The sequence below is a fragment of the Python bivittatus genome, unplaced genomic scaffold, assembly GCF_059951505.1.
Source record: "Python bivittatus isolate LINGU-HERP-01145 unplaced genomic scaffold, Pbiv_v1 ctg000840_np1212, whole genome shotgun sequence".
Classification (NCBI taxonomy): Eukaryota; Metazoa; Chordata; class Lepidosauria; order Squamata; family Pythonidae; genus Python; species Python bivittatus.
Window position 1 is genome coordinate 6413250 of NW_028277113.1, and position 22878 is coordinate 6436127.

The 22878-nt window shown below is 36.6% G+C and overlaps 1 protein-coding gene across 1 annotated transcript in view; it reads right to left on the reverse strand.

Annotated features, from left to right (window-relative positions):
* CDH9 (cadherin 9) overlaps positions 1–21743 on the reverse strand; it is a 145265-nt gene extending 123522 nt beyond the window's left edge. Inside the window, exon 1 of the mRNA XM_088130755.1 lies at positions 21565–21743. The gene's annotated coding sequence lies outside the window, so the exon portion shown is untranslated. The remainder of the gene's footprint in view (positions 1–21564) is intronic.
* Positions 21744–22878: the final 1135 nt, after the last annotated feature.

Sequence of the window (22878 nt, forward strand, 5' to 3'; positions counted from 1 at the left end):
ACTATTCCAGGTTAATAGACAAGTTACCATGGCAGGGAGGACAGCTACATCGGCCTCTTTTGTTTTGTTTTTTATAGCATTTTGCTGCCGGACATACATACATACATACTTATTTCCTCTAGAATGAGATTACATCTAGAAGTTCAAGGTGAAAGAGAAATGGCAGTGGCTGAAAGCAACACCACTGCTGCCTCCTGCAGAGGTCTAAAACTAAGTTTAGCCAAGAGTGTTGAGTTGAATTTGAATTGCTGCTGCTGAATTTTAGGTGGGCTTTTATGTTTTGTGTATGTGCACATACACATTTTCTTTTAGCTGCCTGAACACTCTATGAATGGAAACCTGGGGTAAAGTTTGAAGAAATAGTAATATTAATAGTAATAATAATACCACCTCACCTGCTTTTTTTGCAGATTCTGAGTCCCTTCTGACTTGCTAAAAATCAGTGCCCTGGCTTCTTAATATTTTGAAGGAAAAGAAAACACAGAAACAGCATAAACCCTAATAGGAGTACAATGAAAAGTGTCTCTCCAATGTCAAGTAGGAGGAACCTTCAGAAAATTCTGGCTCTGTGGACTTCCAGGGAAGAAATGGTGGACTGAAGATGGTTCCATGAAAAGCAGAGCTGATGACCACAGTGGAATGAGGAGCCGGTGAGTAGACCGGCTCTTTCATAATTCCTCTGGACAAGGAGAGGACTTAAGATCACCCGCAAATGCTCCAGATGGTTGTTCCTTGTGAGGAGACTGGAAGACAATGGTCTCTGGTGGGTTTAGAGCTCTGGGAGATGAGGGAATAGTTATCTTGCTCAAACTGCAGTTAGCACCTTTGAAAGGACACTAACTTTGCATATTTCCTTTTCTAATCACTTTTGGAAATTGCTTGTTAACTGCTTTTCAGCTGTTAGGAACCTTTGGATCAACAAGTTTTACAGCACTGGGTGAGTTCCCTTCAATCCTTAGCAAAAGAAGTTTTAACCACAAATGTAAGAACTTTAAAAAAAATGGGGGGGGGGCAACAGACAGCAAAAGGATGATTAAAACTTTGATTTTAGAAAGTTACAAACAGACTAAGGGTCCAGATAAATTTGAAATAAGATTTTGGAATTATCTATAAAGAATCCTTCCCATGGGAAAATACGTTTGTTTTGAATTCTAGATAGATAGATAGATAGATAGATAGATAGATAGATAGATAGATAGATAGATAGATAGATAGATAGATAGAACGGACTTTAAAAATTGGACACTAGATGGAACTAGAGTTAATTAAAGATTATAATTAAAGGAAGAACACTTAACTTACAATTACGGAATGAAGCAAAATATTTTAACATTAGACATACTGAAGGATATTTTTGAACAATGGGCCCAGAAGTTGATTTCAAGAGTGTCTGCTTCTATAGATAGTCTGTGTTTAATAGAAGTTATGGAAGAGAAACAAGTTTTACCTGTCAAGATCGAGACTGATTTGAAAGTGGATTTAAAAATGGGCCCAGGCTACAAAAATGACATGGAAAAAGATGTTATGCTGGACATACAAAAGAAAGTGGCTGATGTCTTAATAATTAAAAAGGGTATACAAATAACAAACCAAGAGAATGACCTGGATATTTTTCTCTATATTGGATTTACAAAAGAGTCTTGTTAAAGTTTTGAAGAACATTGTGAGAAGGGACAAAAGAAAAAAAATGAAAAGAAATCAAGTTCTACAACATTATTTGATGGGACTAAAGATCAAGATTGTTAGAAGTAAAAGGAAGGAAATAAAGTTCCTTTTATTTGATCAAGGTTAAAATAGTTGTTATCTCTGGTAACCCTTAATGGACGTTTGCTGACATCAGGACTGAAGTGATGAGGCTTTATAGATTTGTTTATAGAGAAGAGATGCATTTATTTTTAAGAGAAAGTGGTAAGTTACTAAAATTGTTATACTTGTGATGAAGGAGGAAGTCACTTCTTTATATTTTTTTTTCTTTTTCTTTACTAGATTCTTATTTTTCTTTCTTTTCTCTTTGTATTTCTCTTTTTTTCTTTTCTGCACCTTCTATTTTTTATTTCTTTAGTTTATATTTGTTTTTACTATTGTAACTGTCATCTTTAATAAAATTACTATTAAAAAAGAAGAAAATTCTGGCTCTGCAGTATGTCCTGCCCTCTGTGGCTCTTCCACTCTTCAAAAATGTTCAGTGCAGCCTCCTGGCTACCCAAAGATGTCCTCCCTGTACTCAGCAAAGACCAAAGACAACCCACAACCCAGTACAGCAGATACTATGTATTGGTTTCTTTACTGATATGCAAGAATGGTTTCTCTTCCTTGGTCAGTCTTGTATCAATATATCTGCTGCATCTTTGTCTGGTGGTGGTCTTTAGTTTAAGATGCCATTTTCTGAAAGCTTGGGCCTAACTGAGGGTGATCCGTCTAAATGATGTCTTCTGAACAGATGATCAATATTGGCCCAGTTGCACTTGAGATAACAGAGTTACAAAAGGTGGGGAGCCATGTGTTTAACCTCATGTTAAGATCTGGTGCATCATCTGTTGATTTTCTACAGAAAATCAGGGTTATAAAACTTGCAAGGAACATTATAGATAGCTAAAGAGGTTATTTATAGGCATTTGGGGATTTATGAAAAATATGCTTTGCAAAATTCAGCATTGAATCCACCAGCTCAGATGTTACTGTAGTGGGATGATCGCTGAAAATAAACTATGATTCATATGAGCAATGTAATGGTGAAAAATTCAAAACTTGCAACTTGCCCAAGCTCCCTTTTCTTTTCCTATATGTGGGGGGGGGGGGGGACAGAATTGCATCTTACTCTTGGTCAGTTGATATTTGTGCCTTTTTGTGGATTAGTGTTACCTGAACAGTTTTGTGCCAGCTGCCTTTGTAAGTGCAATTTCATGGAACGTGGGAATTCATTAGAAGTATTTTTATGAGATTTCTACTTTTGTTGTGTTGCCCAAATACAAACAAAAAGACCCATGGAGGAAGGAAGGAAAGGAGAAGAGGAGGAGGAGGAGGAAGAAGAAGAAAAAGGAAAAGAAGAGGAGCAGCAACAATAAAGCATAATGTAATGGTTTAATTGTAGTGTCATATAATAAGCTACTATAGCCATTGATCTATATTCCTACACCATATTCTGCACTAGGGAACTTTCTTAGTATGTAGAAGCTCTAAGGTATATCTAGGCATTCTAAGTAGCAGACATGAGAGATGCTTCAAATCTTTGAAAATGTCTTTGAATTAAAGGTGGTAAAAGCAGTTTTAGATACCATCGTTTTATATATCCGCATAACCAGAATTGATCTTAACCAAATAAGAAAATTCTACTGCAGTATCAATTGGCATATTTTAATCTCTTTATTTGGAGATGAAAGGCAAGTGGGTTCCACCTTTTCATCTAAAGTGGCTGATTAATACATCTGGAAACCTGTTTTTTTTAATTGGAATTTATGAGAAATTTCTATTCTGCATATTCGCAGCACATTCTGCTGCTTCTGCCATATTCTCCAATGAATATTAACATCCTGAAGAACAGCAGAGTTGTTTTGCTTCTGTGGTGGTTCATTTCTGAAGTGTCAACACTCATTTAAAGAGCTAGTGTTCTGAAGGCTCTTGATTAGATGCTCCATGTTATGAATATGAACATTTGTGACAATCATTGTTTACCAATAGAATCTTATAGAATGTAAATTATAGGGCTGTGTAGTACTTGCTAAAATAGTTGCTGTGATAGCTACAATGAAACATTTTTCAAAAATACTGTAATTCTATCATCCTTACATTCATATTAACTTAATGGTAACATTTCTCTGATCTCTCTTTGAAAAATGCAGCACCATTTAAATAAGACTGACTCTCTCTCCCTCTCCCTCTCTTTTTAAACTGAATTCACGGACTTGCAGCAGTGTGCTATGCATAAGCTCTAGAGGGCCATGATCTTGATCTTGTGTTCTTAAGTTGTAATCTTTCCTAAATAATAAAAGCTGGACCTAAATATGTAGCAGAATAAAGTGGATATAATGTTAAAGCAGGGGGATTCTCCAGCCATACAACTTGAGTGGCTTGTTCATGAAAGCAAGACCTTTAAGGAAGAAATCTCCCATACTTTGTAAATATGCAGTCCAAATAGAGGGGGAAATGCAATGATATAAGCAAGGAACCCTGAAACTTTTTGTCTCCTGCTAAAAACAGTATTCAACATATTTTGGTCTCCTGGAATTACTACTACTACTACTACTACTACTACTACTACTACTACTACTACTACATTCTACCATGCATTGTGAAATCAATCCCAAGGGTAGTCAGTAAACATATAGCATCATTCTAAAATCCAATGAAATACACAAACAACAATATCAAGAACACAAATATTTGATAAACAGGCTCAATTATTAATTAAAGGACTCTAGCATGTCAAAATGTATATAATTACATTAAAAGAAAGAGCTCTTACTTTCATGGCTGGGATCTAAGACAATACCATAAGGAGAGGGGAAGTAAGAAAATAGTGTTAGGGAATCTGACCAATGTTGTCTCTAGAAATCAGACTGGATATAAAGTGAACAAAATAGAACTGTACAGGCAAGAAAATGATGGGGTAAGGAATTGAATTAACTAACCAAATTTTTTGCTAGACATGAAGGATTAATTTTAATGGTTTGTAGGTAATAACACTCACAGCAACAGAAAATTAGCAAAATAGGGACACAGATTCTACTACAGATCTTTCAATCTCCATGTTTACCCAAAACCAAACCTCCATGACTGATACCATCCTTGCCCTGCCTTAAAGATTTCTGGCTGATAGATATGGGACTGTGAAACATTTCAATGTTTTCTTCTTGAATACAGTCCTGGTGTAAATAAAGCTGTATTCTGGGCATTGACTGATTTTTAAAAAATCATGTAACAAAGGCTTTCAGCAATGACATTGCCATTATGGTAATAGTAGGTAACATGGCACCCTTCAAAGATGTTGAACTTTTAAGTCTCAGCAATCACAATGAGTAGGACCAGCGGAAAGGGAAGTGGAAAGTTGTAACACAGCATCTGGAGATACACAAATTGTCATGCTATGTATCTGCCTAATGGAAGGAGGAAATTTCACCTAAGTTCAATCCAGGATCTATGTTAGGATAAACTAAGCATGAATTTGAAAAGCCAATGAACACACAAATTTTTGGTATTAATTTAAATAGCTGATGTCATCGGAAAGGTCATAAGGAAGCTATGAGAAGGTCTTACAGGATCACAGAGTTGGGAGAAGCCATCAAGCAATCCATTACTCAAGGCAGGAATCCAAATTAAAGCTTCCCTAACAAATGGTCAACCATAGACTTCATAGGGTGAGTTTTATGTCTTTCCCTATGTTTGTAACACACACGTATATACATATGCATATACATACACACACCTACTTGTTCCATTGATAGTGATAACTTTGAAGAAGTCAATTCTTTTCTTAGGACTGAATTAGGGTGAGAAAATTTTTCCTCTACTGCACATTCCCCCAATTCTTTTTTCTTATTTTTCTCAACAGAATATGCTAAATGATTTTTAAAGTTATTATTTTAGTTCTTTTCTTTTCTTTTTTTCTTTTTTGCTTTTCATTCTAAGCACATTTGAACTCATTATTGTTCTTATTTTTTCTAATATCTTTGTTAAAATATATAATAAGCTTGTGAGTCATTTCTTCCATAAAATAAGCTCTGAAAAAAAATGCAGTATAAGGTTCAGATGTACCATAAAATAGACTGTCAACCCATTAAAACTACTATTAAAAACCTGCAACAACTAAAACAAACAGTACTTACAAACTTTTAATGGCTTTTTCCAAAACATATTTGCAAACAGAACAAAGAACCAGAACATGTACACATAGTCCTCACCTGACAACCACAAGACTCTTTATCATCTTTAAAAACTCAATCATGTCCCCTTCTGAAGTGCTAATGGATGATAGTGTAAAATAAACTGCTAGTCTCTCCTAAGAACTGTTATTCTGAAAGAGATCAAATTGCACAGAAAACTTTACTGGTAAATAGAGACAAAAGTTCTTACATGTCCTAAAGGCAAAGGTGTCCTATGACTACCAGTGGGATACGCATTTTGATGTGAATCTTACTCAATATCAGAAATAGATAGCCACCTTCTTTATCCGATCCAGAACTTTTATGAAATTCCTCTATAAGAATTAAAGGTAGTAATCAAGGTCTGCTTCCAGATGTGATACAGAGAGAGAGGTGAGCAACAAGGATATATTTTGGCCCCTGCCTTGTTTAATCTGTTCATTAATTCTATGATCAAGCCAGTGAACAATTCAGATAGTCACACCCCCCAAATGACAAATTTTACTATTATCACTGTTTGCTGAATAAAGAGGCAATGCTCTCCCCCCCCCCACACATATCTGCAATGGGAAAGAGACAGATTAAACTTTGTTTCATACAGTGTAATTTCAGTATAATTGAGAAGCCCTGTGCTACCTTATTTGTTTGCTTTTAATCTAATATTGCATTAGATGACACTTGGAAAGTCAGGAGCACTTAGGCCCTGAGTATTAGTCCTGAGTCTTTAGTTGTACTAAAGAGGGGGAGGGAGGGGGAGGGAGGGGGAGGGAGGAGGGGAAGGAGGGAGGGAGGGAGAGAGAGAGAGAGAGAAGACTCTTTATAATCTTAAAAAACTCAATCATGTCCCCTTCTGAAGTGGAAACAACATTTATCTAGCAGAATACACAAATGCTAATGGATGATAGTGTAAAATAAACTGCTAGTCTCTCCTAAGAACTGTTATTCTGAAAAAGATCATATTTCACAGAAAAAAAACTTATTAGTAAATACAGACAAAAGTTCTTACGTGTCCTAAAGGCAAAGGTATCCTATCCCAAGACTACTGGTGAGATGTGCATTTTGATGTGAACCTTATTCATGACCCTTCAGTTTCTACTGATCAGTTGATTGGAAATGTGGCCTTTCAGGAATGGTTTTTGACAGAGGAATAAGTTTTAAATAATCCAATCATGTTGGGAGGAATGATAAATTAGGTTATTTTTCACTATACTCTTTCCTAACTAATAAGAATATGTGCAAGCAGGACACACCTATTTAGATCTCTTAAATGTTGCCTATACTACTCAATTGCCACTCAAGGAATAGTGGCTCCATAAAGGTTTTGGTTTGTGATCTCCCCGCCCCCCCGCCCCCACTACAGTTATGCCTTGATAAATATATTGTATGTTATTGGTGCAAGAAAATGATATACCATATTTCCAATTCCTAAAAATATTTAAAATGGTTTGAACATGTATAGTTTTTTTAACGTTTTTTAATTAAAATGAGAGTATGGCAAGGAAGGAAGGAAGGAAGGAAGGAAGGAAGGAAGGAAGGAAGGAAGGAAGGAAGGAAGGAAGGAAGGAAGGAAGGAAGGAAGGAAGGAAGGAAGACCATTTCCCTTTGAAAAGATCTGGGTTTAAAGTGTCAATCTTTCTTTACATATACTAAATCCAGGTAGATGTGGATTACAGATCTCTGAATGGTTTACAGTAGAATGTCAAGTTTTTCTGATTCAGAATTATGAAACAATAGAAACCACAAAATAAGTGTCATTATCAATCCAAACTTCACTGCTGAGATGAGAAAGAGTTGAGATAATGTGGTTGGTGTATTTGTTTAGAAGAAGTATGAGAAATTCCTGAATTCAAAACTTTTTAATTTTAATGTATGGGGCTTTGTTTTTGTTTCTGAATTTTTTTTCTTCTTATGTTTGAATTATATTTTGATTGACAAATTCTACATTAAAGAAAGAAAGAAAGTAAGGAGACTTCCTATGACCTTGAAGTCCATTCTTGATCAATCTTTAGTTTTAGTGAAATCAGAAATTGAGAAAGGAATGCTTATATTAGGACTAGGTTTAAATGAAATTGAGATAGAATATCTGAAGGAGATAGGATGATTGCTTCACTGATGGGAAGTATGAGCTATATTGACTTTTGAAAAAGGAAGTTAGAAGTTGTAGAAATCATTGTGCAGCAGGGATGTGAGAAAGATAAGCAGTTGAGAAGATAGTAAAGAGAATAGTAAATCAATCAAGGTCTGCTGAATTTACAGACTGAGCGCAGGTTACGTTTCGCCTAGAGTGCAATATTGCACAATCTGGGATGTAGTGTAAGTAACCAGACTATATGGACAGGAACAAATGGTTGGAATTAACTATTCGAAGGATAATATATTTTAAATGGAATCTTCATAGATTGCTTGCTGCGAAGTTCCGTATGCCTTAATTGAATTGTTTTATTTTAAGATGAACTGTCATCAAAACCTGCCAAGGTTAATGTTTAGAAACTTGCTGAACAGGCCATGACTGTTTGATTTGGATGAAGAAAGAGGTTAGTGGCAATAATAATGATTCACATTTCCTGGGACTATTGGCTGAGTTCAGCCAAATGGTGGTACGATACCAAAATTACTATAGAAATGCTCCTGAATAGGTTGTCTATCCCTGGTGAATTCTATGGATGAACACATACACTATGAAAAATGGAAAGGCATAGGTACAGATGATGTAACTGGAGAGATGTTAAAATAAGGATGTGGATTGTTTCTGGAGTGACTATAAGATTTGTTCAATACATATGCAAAGACTACATTTGATCCAAGAATTGAAAGAATGTCATTCAACAATGTCTATGTTCAGGATCACTTGCATAGGAGTAGTATGACATAACGTGGACCTGGAAGGTAAGACAGACTGAAAGATTCTGTTGTCTCTGCTCTACTCTTTTGCCTGTTGATGCTGTAGGAATGAAGGAAGAGTAATTCACAACACAGAAGGGAAAAATGGAAATTGAGGTATGTGAAAAAATGAAATGAAGTAAGTCTGAAATCTATGAGGCACATTCTTGCATTGGGACATGAGGATGCATTTTTGGATGTTACACTAAGAATGGTTAGTTCTAATTGTCTTTCTATCTGTATATTTTAATAAAGAGGAAGATTAATGAAGTATCCAGTGGAAGTTTTAGTGAACATTTCTTTAATCAATTCACACTTCCACTAAAGTGGGATTTAAATTAAAACTTGTCATGGAGAGTCTTTATTTCAATAAGAAGTTCTAATCTGCCCACACAAATTAGTAATATATTTACTGCATATTTAGAGTGTGTGTGCTTTAAATGGATTTATTGTTGTTACATTTTTTATCTTGTCGTTGTCTGTTGAATCATATGCCACTTGCCACATGGAGAGAAAAGAAAGAATGAAGTAAATAAATTAACTATACTTGTCAAGTTTTGGAGCAAAAGACAACATGAATGTCACTTTTTTTTTTTTTAATTTGCGAACACTAATAAAGCAATCAGGCACATTTATGTTTCATTGATTGACACAGAATGACAGCATGCATTATTTATGAGAAGAAAATATGTGCTTGTTGGCTGTTTGTTACCTACAATTTATTTCAATTTTCAAAATGAATAGAAATGAATATTTGTTGTTTCTCACTGATACAAATATTGGAAAGCTTAGTGGCACGCTTGGTGTTGATTTTTTACCCGTTTGATTTTCATGGACCTATGTGTTAGCCAGTTTGGTGTAGCAGTTAAGGCCCCAGGCTAGAAACCATGAGTTTTATTCCTGCCTTAGATGCAAAAAACAACTGGGTGACCTTGGGTCAGTCACTCTCTCTCAGCCCTAGGAAGCAGGCAATGGCAAACTACTTCTGAAATCTTGCCAAGAAAACTTCAGGGACTTGTCCAGGCAGTCACCAGGAAACAAGATTGACTCAAAGGCACATACACACACTCAAATGTGTTAATTATATAGTTGCATAGATACCTTTTATCCTTATAACTATCCTTATTTGACCATATGTAAGATGGTACCCCAAATTGTTTCAACACTGTACCTGCATTCCAGTGTGACCAAGAAGTATAACCCAGGATGTTTATGTAAATATGACCATATGTGATTAAGAAAAGGGACAGGATTCATTGCTATCCTTATGATATCTATGGTGTCTGGTTTTATTTCCTTCCAAATGATTGAACAGATTCAGCTTATTGAGAAAGGGGAAGTAAGAAGTGCAGTTGATTTAGAACAGACATAGGTACTGCAGTGAACCTAATGGAGAACTGGCATGTTCCACCTGTTTCTGAACGCAGCTCCAGGGTTGTATGATGGTAGAACAAGCTTAAACTTCCTTGTCAACTCCAACCTTCTGTTTAGGAAAGGGGAAAAGAACAGAAAAAGGCACTACAGAGCACTTTTTGCCCCCAATCTGAGGCCTTCCAGATGTACTGAGATATAATTATAGATTTTCTAGCCAGCAAGGCCAAAGGGCATTCTGGAAGTTGTGGTTCCAGCATCTATGGGTCGTGCCAGGTTAGCAAAGGATAAGGATTGGAAATCTCTGAAAGTTGGAAAAGGAACACTCCCTACCATCTCTTAAGAGAAAAGTTCATTTGGGAAAAGGGGGCATTATGAAGAATTCATTGCAGTAAAGTAGTCCCTGGCCTCATTTTGGTTGAAATCACAAGGAATCAGAAAAAGGAGAGAACTTCCTACTTTTTCTTTCCTCCTCTTTAGGAAAAAAAAAAAAAAGAAGGGAAAAGAAAGAATCTCCTAGTTTTAATTTACTTATTCTGCACATAGAAAACTAGAGAACATAATGTTCTATAAGAAAGCAAAATAAAATGATTAATATTCACAATCTTGATTCTCTAGCACCCAATTGATCCATCAAATTTGGATTATATCCAATTTAGAAACTAGTCCTTACAAGGCCATCTTCACCCTATCTATCATCTATCTATCCATCCATCCATCCATCCATCCATCCATCCATCCATCCATCCATCCATCCTTTTTGGCACACATCTTTGACTCTGATCTCTAAAAGTCACTATTGTTTAGACCCATAAATAATTGTATTGGTTTGCTGACAACTACAGACAGATTGCAGTCTCTCTCGTGTTCTGTCTTATGTCATATTCATTCCTATTGGAACATCTACAATAGCCTGAGAATTCTTCTGTGGTAGATGATCTACTATCCCTTAACCACACCTCCTACAAACTAACAAAATCAGGAACATTTTTTTTATTGCCATTTTGTCCTAAAAGAAATTGTTCCCCATAGACCAAAAATCATAACTCTACTCACTTTAGCAATGTCATGATATAACCAATCACATACCCCAACAGATTAAAATTCTTTTTTAAAAAATGTGTAGAACCAGCCACAAAGGTTTATCTATTTGAAGTCTAGACTATAGACCAAACTTCCTAAGCTATCCTCCTGTTCATCTGACAGTTATGCTAATTTCTGATCCATTGACATCTTACAGCAGTAGGGCCAGGAACTGCAGAAAGAAGACGACTTCCCAGAATTACAACATTTCCCCATCCAGGAAAAAAAAAAAAAAAAACATAGTAACAATTGTGTGCAACTTGGTTAGCCACAAGTTGGACAGCCTAGACAACGGTGTGCCTAAAGGCCTGATTATCCCTTCAGGCTGATAGATGGGATATAAATGCTATACATAAATCCATCCATGAAGCTTCAAGGCTCTGCAGAGATTTAAAACTGGACTCTCTCATCCACTATTCCGGACACATCTAACCTGGCAATACTGAGCGCACAATGCCTTTCAAACCTCTTCCTCCTCCCTATTCACTACTTTCATTATCTCTTAGAGGGAGACTGGAAATGACTGGCAGCTATTTTCCTGCTCTCTGATTCCAAGGCAATTCCTTGTGATCTCAGAAAAAGGGAACAGAGTTGACAACAATCAGCTTCATTCTTCTCCTCAGTCCTTGAATTCAGGGCAGAGCATCTGTAGCCTCCTCAGCTCTTCCTTTCTATTAGTGGCTCATTCATGAGTAGTTTCTTTTTCCTTCTCCTTACTCACAGGTAGAGGAGGGCAAATAGCTTTGGGGTAAAGTATCCATGACTTCCCATTCTCTTTGCAATGGCACTTTTTCTAGTCATCCCCTTCAAACATTTAACGTTTTTCTCCTGAGTCTACTGGCTCAAATCCCTGAGTCTTACCATTTTTATGGCTTCTCTATAAATATACACAATTCTTTCCAGCTTCTACTCTTAAGATTACAGTTCCCCCATGCCAAATACCACAGGAAGTAAGGAAGAGTGTATTAGGATGATGATGATGATGATGATGATGATGATGATGATGATGATGATGATGATGATGATGATATCCATTCAATAGTGTCTGATTCTGGGCCATTCTATGGACCAGCTCTCGCCACATTTTTCAATTTTGTATGGCTTCTTTCAGTTGTTTTATGCTCTGGTTGGTGTTGGCTTTCATGGTTTCTAGCCACCAAATTTTTTGGCGGCCTCATTTCTTTTTACCACTGACCATTCTGAGCATAACTGCCTTTGCCAGTGAGTTTGATCACATGACATGGCTGAAATAGTAAGGTGGAATTTTGTGATTTTGCCTTCCAATGATATGTCTGGTTTTATATGCTCCACAACTTGCTTGTTTCTCACCTTTGCTGTCCAAGGAATGTGCAGGAAACCTCTCCAACACCACAGCTCAAATGAGTTGATTTTCCTCCAGTCTAATTTTTATTTTCATGGTCCAACTTTTGCAACTGTAGGTACCTATGGGAAACACAATAGTGCAGACTAATCTGCATTTAGTTGCCAGGTTGATGTCCTTGCTTTTCCATATTTGATTCACACTCATTGTTGCTGTGTGACCTACTGACATTTGACACTTTATTTCTGGACTGCCTTTACTACTTTGATCAATCTGCAATCTTAGAAAAGTGAATTCTTACATGCATTCAATCTCTTCACCGTCAATTGCTATTCTGACATTTCCATTCCTACAATGGTCATGAGCTTGATTTTTTTTGATGTTCAAGAAGAGGCCACATTTTCACTTTCTTCTTTAATACTTTTGATCAGATGTTTCAGGCCTTCTTTGCTTTCTGAGATGTGTCATCAGCACATCGAAGATTGTTGATGTTCCTTCCTCCAATCTTTACTCTGATTGTTGATTCTTCAAGTTCCAGCTTCCTCATGATCACTTCGGCATACAGGTTGAATAAGAAAGGTGAAAGAACACAACTTTGCCACACTCCTTTCTCTATCTTGAACCAATCAATGCTCCATATGGTGTTCACACAGTGGCTTCCTGATTTGTGTACAGTGACTGCAGCAGCTTCACCAGATGTGTTAGCGCGCCCAGGTCTTCTAGGGCTCTCCACAGTTTGTCATGGTCGACACAATCAAAGCCTTTCTTGTAATCAATAAAGCAGATGTAGATGTTCTTTTGAAATTCTTGAGATTTTTCCATGATCCAGCATAGATTTGCAGTATGGTCTTAGTGCCACAACCTGCTCTGAAGCCAGCTTGAACATCTGGTAATTCCCTTTTGATGGTGAGTGCCAGATGTTGTTGTATGATCTTAAGGAGCCTCTTGCTAGTGGGAGGGATGAGGGCAATTGTGCAGTAGTTGGAGCAGTCCTTGGAGTCACCCTTTTTTGGCAATGGAATGAATACTGATAGTTTCCAATCCTGTGGCCATGTGTTCATTTACCAAACTTTTTGGCACAAGGCTGAGATGGTTGTGGGAGGTAGAGGCCACAGCAATTCTGCAGGGATGGTATCTACACCTGGGGCCTTGTTGTTTGGCAGTTGGCCCATTGCCCACACAACTTCTTCCTGAAGGATGGCTGGTTCTATTTCTGCTTCCCTTTCCTCATCATCCTGAGGAGGCTGGGCCTCTTTGCAAATACTCTTTGCCAAGTATTGGTATACTTTGGACTAATCATTGCATCACTTTCCAGAGCCAAGTCATAAATTTGTTTCTCTGCGATGTGATAGACCAATTGATTTCTCTTTTACCGGTATGAATGCCATTATCTATATTTAAATGTTGTATGAGTTGGGAATAATTAGAGACTCAAAATTAGTAGGTACTTTTGGACACATAAACAAATCCAATCCTTATTTCCCCAACCCTAAGAATTCATTTCCAGAAGTATTTGGCATAAATTATTTGCACTGAACTAGAAAAGGCAAATTCACGAAAGCATTTGCACTCTGGCAAAGTGATTATCTGAGCAATAAATACTAAGGGGAAGTCAGGACATGCTACCAGTTAACGGTGATACATAGATGAAGGAAATGCTCACTTTAAACCAACAAATCATATGAGAAGATGTGTTAGAAATGTGTTTAGTTCATATTTTTATATGAACTAAGCTAATGTATTTGCAGTTCTTGTCTTGGTATAGAATTCTCCATTCAAAAAGTGGGCACCAAAATGCAGAGACCAAAAAGGTGACATTTTAAAAAAGGCATTATATTAGTGGAAGTTGATTGCAGAAATACACATACATTAGAAAAACGCACATACAAAATATGGAAGGGAGGGAGGGAGGGAGGGAAGAAAATATGCCTGTGGGTAAAATGATGGAAAGAATGGATATGCAAACAGATTCATTTAACACTATTGTTCCAAATATCAAACCTTCAATCTTCTTTGGGTAGAAATACAACACCATTTGTGTGCTACATATGCATTAAAAAAATGTCAGGGCTCAGTCAAGAAGCAAGTTAGTATTTATGTTCAGTTCCTAGATCTCTCTACATTCAATCTTAAGTCTTTTACAATGGTCTGTGCTGGGGCTCCCTGGACCTTGGCTTGGAATTTGTAGTGGGAGGAAAACTTCAGCCTTTCTTCCTAGAACCAGAAAACAGGCTGATTTCATCGAATATCTAGTTCAGTCTCTTCTCCAAGATAGTGGCTTTCCAGCCCTATCTCAAGGCAGTTCTGGGATTTATAAGAAGTTAAACTGTTTTCTAACAAGATCAATGATCTCAAGGGAATAACAATGAGTGGAGTACATTGACATTACTCTCTGCTCAGAAATTCACACAAAAGAATGAGGGGTTTTTTTTGGGGGGGGGACACTATGCGTTCAGAAATAAGAGTGAGTCTGAGAAAGTGGAATATCTGATATGGCTGACAACCACAGCAGAATGAGGAACCTCAAAATTCCTTCCCGGACAAAGGGGAGGACTTCGGATCACCCATAGGGCTCCTTACAGAGGCTTCCCACAATGAGACTGTAAAACAGGTTTTAGAGCTCTGGGAGCTGGGAGAATCCAATCCACAGTTCAGAGCCTTCAAAGAGACACTGGGTGTGTCCACTTCCTTTCTTAATCACTTCTGAAAATGGCTTGTAAATTGCTTTTTGGATACTAAACACCTTCAGAAAGACAAGTTTTATTTCACTAGGTGAGTGGAAATAAGATTTTGAAATTAACTATAAGAGCTGCCCAGAGTCCCCTATTGTGGGGAAGATGGGCGGGGGAGAAATCCAATAAATAATAATAATAATAATAATAATAATAACAACAACAACAACAACAACAACAACAACAACAACTTGGACAACGTTCTTATTTTGGACTTACAAAGGAGATGTGTTACGCTTATGAAAGCGTTTCTGAGAAAAGATAAAGAGAGAATGAAAAGAAATCAGCTTTTAGGACATTACTTAAAAGGAATAAACATCAAGTTTTTTTTTAAAGGATTATAAAGTTGGTTTGTTTGATCAAGGTTAAAATATATGATGTTTTTTTCTTCTAGTAGTTTTCAATGGATTTTTCTTGACCAGGACTGAATGACAGAGGCCTAAAAGATTTGCTATTGGATAAGATATGGGGAGGAGATATTTTTTTATTGTTATATGTTTAGAGAAAGTGATGGGTTATGATGTTAAAATTGAAATTTATGACAGAATTTCTGAGAGGAGATGAAGAGTAAATGATAAGAAATTAATTTGTGGGATATTATTTGAAGGGTTTAAAGATTTTCTGGTAGCTCTTAATGGAATTTTTTTATTAAGTTTGAACAACAGGTTTTATAGGTTTGCTTATAGATATAAGATAAAATATGGGAAGAGATTTTTGTTGTTATTTTATTTTTAGAGAAAATGATAAGTTACTGTGTAAAGAAAAGGAAAGGAAAGGAAATTGTTTTATTTGTTTAATGTTATAGATATTGTTATTTCTGGTAACTCTTAATGGATTGAGAGCTGATTAAGATTGAATGATGAGGTTTTATTATTTACTAATAGATAAAGGATTTACTAATAGGTAAAAGATGAGATACGGGATGAAGAGATCTTTGGTTGAAATGCTACAGAAGATGATATGTTACTGAAATTGTACTTATCTTGATGAAGGGAGAAGTCATTTCTTTATATATTCTTTTTTATTTATATATTTTTTTATTTTTCCTCCCGCTCCTTTTTTTTTCTTCTTTTCCCTTTGCACTTTTTCTTCTTTTTTTTTTTCTTTTTATATTTTTCTTAGTTGGCATTAGTTTTTTATCTCTGTATTTTTAAATGTTAATAAAAATAATTATTAAAAGAAATAAAATGGCTATACTTAGAAGGAATTAAGATTGTAAAGTACTTCTTAGGAAAAATGATATATAAAGCTTGATATATTCTCATTTATATTCTCATATACGGTGAGCAGAAAACAAAGTGTACTGGGAAAAGTTGCACGCAAAACTGTATAATGAGGAAGTTGCAAATCATAATGAATATGAAATTCCAGCAGTTAAAAATAATAATAAAAATGAGCAGCTGGAGCATATGAAATTGTGACATTGACACTGACAATATTTTAAAGGGCTATCAATACTGGAAATGCTTTGATTGTGGGCTTGATCAAAGTGCTATGAAATTTTGATAAGGATCCGAAACTAATACACATTTTTCATGATTCCCTGGGGCAGGAGAATGAGAATGAGAATTCTTTAAATGTGTGCAGAATTGCTATCCAGAATATCCCACTTTTATTGAGAAATAGCTGGGAGGAATAATCAGCATGGGGGAAAAAAAACAGTGTTGCTAAAATACTGATTATGCCAAGAATTTTGATGGTCCAGATTTGTGATTCATTTCCCTTGGCTTGATTTCTGCTGCCCTTTAGTAGCAATATGGGCTTAAGTTTTTTTAACGATAACTTCTCCAAAAAGCTTTTCTGGGAACACAAAATGTTCTCTGTCCCCACTCAGATATCATTATTCATATCGAAGTATTTGTGCATCTCTAGACAGCATTTACTCAGAACAGCTGCTCTAAGCCACACAACTTCAGAAAAGAAAAAGAAAACCAAAGAAAACCAAAAACCTATTGACTGATTAGAAAAATAATCTCAGCTGCATTCCTTCTTCCATGCACATTTCATAAATGTCAGGTTCGTATTATTTCATGCCCTTATGCTTATTGGATTCAGGTTTTCTGTTATCTGCAATTTCCTAACGTCACGCTCTGGGATGTTCCTAACAATATGACTGTGGCAGATATCTTTACCTAAGCAAGATTATATTTCTGATGAGATTTTACAAATTCACCACATCACTTTGAGGGCAGGGGGAGAAAGAGGGAAACTGAAATAATATTCTAGCCAGGGGCTTCTGATGTCATTTAAAACAAAACAAAACAAAACAAAACAAAATGTTTTTTTCAAAGCAGACCCCTAAATCATCAAATCATGACATTTGATTAGGTATTGCAGATCTGGACTGCAAATATCCAGATGACCACTAGAGAGTAGCAGAGGGTTAAAGTTCATTTGGCAGCCATCTTGTGGTTGATTGGATTTCTGTAGCTCAAATTTGGTAGCCCTGAATTTGCCAGTGGAATGTCTTATAAGAGAGTGTATGTGTGTTTTTGTGCATGCTTACTCAGAAGTCAGTATTTCAGATGGTAAGAATGATTAGGAATGCCCTGTTTTATCACATGTCTTTCATATTCTGCATAACTAATCTTCACAGGAAATTTTATGCTACCCTATTTATCACATTCATACCCAACAGCCTCAGGAAGCTGAAAAACTATAAATTCAGTTTTGAGAAACCATTCGCAGTCTCAAAAAGCTGATAGCATTATAAAAATTACTTAGTTTAATACAGAATAAGAGGTGTTACACAAATCATGTGATAGAACTACCAGTAACAGTTTGAGCTATGAGCTAGAAATTCCCAGTGTAAATTTGTAGGTTGTTGGGGTTTTTTGCCTGACATACTTATACATGGTTAACTGAACCATCATTTGCTTATTTAATTCAATTTTATGGGATTATGATTTTCTGAGTCACAACTAACTAGCCGGGCACAACGCTAACCTAAAATGTGACTTACTAGGTTGTAATTATGGATGTTCCAAACCTGAGTTCATAATCAGTGTAGAGAAACTCAGTAGAGATGCTTCAAGAATATACATGAAAAGATTCATAGTGTCAAGTAATGCTAATTTCTTTTCATTAAAAAATCAAACAATTGTTACAAATAATTACCACATTTATTATAGGTTCAAACATAATGGTATTCAATAAGCTATCCTCCTCTCCACCATCACAAGTCACACATAAAGTAGTTATAAAAAGTTTCATGATAAGTAATCACTTCATAATTATTAGCAATGGTAGGATTACTACAAAAAAGCACCTAGGCTTTCCATAGGTTCTCAGCCGGTAAATCCTGACAGTCAAAAGGCATGATTTTGGTTAATGGTGGTGAATTTCATTTTCTGATGCCCAGCATCAATTCTGGTATAAATGTTTGGATTTGCAGTTTCAAAACTAGCTACATGTAACTGGTAGACTGCCCAAGTTATTACTACACAGTCTATTTCAAAGAATGTACCCTTGTTTTGACACAAGTCATAATTGTATGGCATCATGTAGATACAGTACTTTAAAAGATCCTATAAATATGGGTAAAATGCTTTCAAACAGAATATGCTAAACAGGGATATTGTGAAATCCATTTGGAGGATTTCAGACAGGCATCTGCCAAGGATACTTTAGATATCAAAGAGTCTGGCTCACAGGAGATGGCAGCACACGATTTCACTTACTACCTGCCAGGTCTATCATTCTAGGTGATTGAGTGATTGGTACTCATCAACTATATGCCAGGTTTTGTTAGAATCCTCTCCTCCTTTCTTTTACTCTCAAGCTGATCTAATTTACTGCAGAATTTCTGCCTCCTTGATTCCCAGAATAATCAATTAAGCACGTTACAACCCTTTTGGAAACTTAAGTTAGCCTGACAAGGCATCTGCAAGCCTGTAAAATATTTTATTACTTATCTATAATGAAACTGTTTAAGAAATAAACAAATGTTCTGCCTCAAAAATATGGATTAAAGGCAGAAAGTGGGGAGGGGGGGAACTGTCAGATTTCATCTTGCTTTAATTTTGCCACTCCATAGAATACTGCATCTCTTATCCAAAGAACACAGCCCTACTGGGTCTTCTGAAGTCATTTTCTCTCTGTAAGTCCAGATTTGCCACTTTATTTTTAATAAATCAAATCAAAAAAATAGCAAACATCCCAAATCAAGCCATTTTTACATACTGCGCTTCTGTTTTAACACTAACATGTTCTGTTTTGTTTGGAAGTTAGTCTACTTCAATGGACTTGATGTTGTTTGTAGGACCATCTACTTTATTCCACGCCTGCCTGCCTGCTTTGTGAATGTAAAATTTTGCATTATTCCTAATAAAATATGACCGTATTACTTGGCAATAGCTTGTTCAGTCCCATTCTCAAATCACATTTGTTTACTGTCAGTATGCCCATGGCATATTTAAGAACTAGTGCTTCATTGGCTTGGGTATTACTTCAGACTCTACCAAAATTCTTTCCATGTAGGAGGAAATGTACACTAACCCAACAGAACTCAATGGGATATCACTATGATCCTGAGAAGATGATGTGCATAGGAAGGCAACAGCTGCTCAGGTACTAGGAACCCCCAAGATAAATGAAATGCTCATCATAATGAGGAAATCATCATTCTCACATTCATGGGATTGTCACTCAAATGCACATTACTGTCTACATGTGGATGAGAATGTGCATTCATTGAAAGTGCTGTGGTATGCATATAAAGCAAAATCAAATGCATATCTGATTTATACTGTTGGTTCTTCATACAGGATTGAAAACCTGCTTTGGGCTAGGAAGTTAAACTTACATACATATTGAACAATACTATCAACATTAAAAGTAAAGTATCTTCTTAAATCTACTGGAAGTGCAATAATTCTCAAATATCAATTGAATCACAAGTTATTGTGCTTGAGGAAAACAAACAAAAAAAAATAGTATAAATTAAACTGCTTCTCCCCTTCCAGGGGTCTGAAAAAAAGAAAACTGGGATGGCTATATTTGATATGGAACGGTTTGAGTCAAATCCAGCCCCCTATTCTCCTTCAACTTTATCAATACCTAGATGATCCCTTTATAGTTCTAACATGGTATATAGAAATGAAAATTACCTCCTACCAGGATCCTTGTCCATTTCTATTTGGAGTCATTATTTAAATCTACCTGGCACAGGATGAATGGGTTTAGTACACAAACGGCCCATACAATTGCAGAGAATATTGATTTCCTTTACAGTTCACATTCATCATTTCGAGTCCAGGATCTGGATGTTCTGTGATGCCATTATGGAATTTCTGGCATGTATAATTGAAAATGTAGGTGGAAAACAATACCAAACAAAAAAAAAAAAAAAATGGGGGGTGAGAAAACTGTCAGTTAATTACCCTTTCAGATGAGTCAGATTCTGAAAAGAAATATCTTGATTAGGATATTTTTTCCAGAATTCGTATCTCCTTTCAATGGCTTTGTTGATTAGAATTGCAAGAAAGTCCAGGGTGAGGTTATGATCTGGCAAAGAAGTTTGCCTAGATATCACACCCTCCCATTTGCCAACTTTGCATTTAGTGCATACATTCCTAACTATGAACAACAATACTGCCAAAGAGTTCTGTGATGTTTGGAAGCTTGAATTATGTCAGCAGTGCAAGACAAACTAATAAAAGGACATCTTCTAAAATCAGTATCAACCATTCCTTTTTTGCCCTTTGAAAAGTAACCACAGACCTTACAGATTAATGATTTAATTTTATTTTTATTATCTTATTTTTTACTGTGAATACTAGAGACATCTTTTTTTCCCTTCTGACTAATCAAAATAATATAGACTTAACTGAACATACATTTATACTTGCTCCCTAGGGAGATCAAATATTATCTATATAGAAATACTAAATGCAAGAAATGAAGTGTGTGAATTAAGCTGAAGTTTAAAACCCCGCTTGGCTGAAAAAACTCTATCACAGGCTAGAATCCAGCACCATTCCTGTTTGCAAACTATCCAATGGATTCCATGCATGTCCTTCTTGTGTGTATTCACATGCAAGTGTGCGAGCAAACACTTCAAATCAGAGTTCAAGTTTCAAAATGTATAGTGCTTGTCACTGACTTCCCGTTTCTTGGTGCACACCTTTATTTCTCTCTTCACTGCATCCTCCCCACCTCCCGCAAAGAGAGAGATAGAGAGAGAGAGAGAGAGAGAGAGAGAGAGAGAGAGAGAGAGAGAGAGAGAGAGATGATCAAACACAATAGCCCGAAATACAGCATCTAAAATTCAAGTGAAGCCTGCTTGAGAATCTAAGACTAACCGAGAGAGATCACTCACCTCCTTCTTGCTAGTGAAAGCGGCTGTAGCTTTGCTTCCAGCTATGCTGTTCAAGGTTGCTTTAGTTCTTCCTCTGCCTGTGAATCTTAGCTCCAGTGCTGTCTATACTCAGACCTTCCTCTCCCTCTCTCTCTTCCCTCTCCTTCTCCCTGCCTCTCTCCTTCTGCATCACTTTTAACTTGAGCAACTAGCAAAACTGAAGCCGAAGACCCCCTCGGTCTGATTGGTTTGTGTTCAGAACCTCTGCTTAAAAAAGGACCATCCTTCCCAGACTCAGAGCTCTTGCTACTGAGGAAGCTGCAGCCGGTGCTGAATCTGAGGCGCTTTAGGGAACAGGGGCGGAAGGTGTGAAGGAATGTGAATGTTGGGAGGGAAAGGGAGGGGGGACTTGGCTGTACAAACACCCAGTGATTTGCAAGTGAATGAAGGAGGAGGGCATACGCAGGAGGGCTTTGACAAGGACTCCCCTTTATTAGAAAGAAACCTCACTCAAAGAGTTTCATTTCATCTGTTCAGTCCTGGAATAAGGGACATTCATCTCTGTAGCTTGTAAATGAGCTGGGTGGAAGATTTCTTGACTACACTGGCCCCTTTCACTGTGATTTAATGTCAGCTGGGTACGTAACCATCACCTTACGTGGCTGCATTGCCTTTGGCAATCAGCATATTAAAAGATCTTCACATTTAAGAGGAAACTTGTTTGCCTTCTCTCCACCATGTTAAAAAAGAGCAGGGGCAGAAATTGAAACATTGGGAGCATACTTGCTAACTGGACAAAAATATTCCCCTTGCAAAATCAGTAGGGGTTGATTTTGCGAAATTAACATAAGTTTGGTTTTCAGTGTGATCACCTAATCTGTTGAAGCCTTTGCTCATGACTGTACCCTTTGTACAATGCCTACATACAAAAAAGTCCAACACAAATAGTAATAGTAATAGTAATAATCATTCATTAAAGTTGTATGCCACCCAATTCTCGTGACTCAATCTGAACTGTACCATCAGCTTCCAGATCATATCGTGGAACTTCTGGCAGTCCTGGAAGTGAGATGGGTTTTCATAGTGGTTGGGAAGGGCATAGTTCTATTCTTCCTAACATCTCCACCTTTTAAGTTAATTGGAAGTGGCCTATTAATTCTGCTTCAGATGGCACAACTACAGAAATGTCTGCACTTTGGGGAAAGGTATCACTCAGACAACAGAGACTTAATCAAATATCTATTCTTACGGTGTGGTACTCATGCATTATCTTTTGTAGTAGCCAAAATGGAACTACATCATAGTAAATCACTAGGGGATGGTCTCATTTCAAAA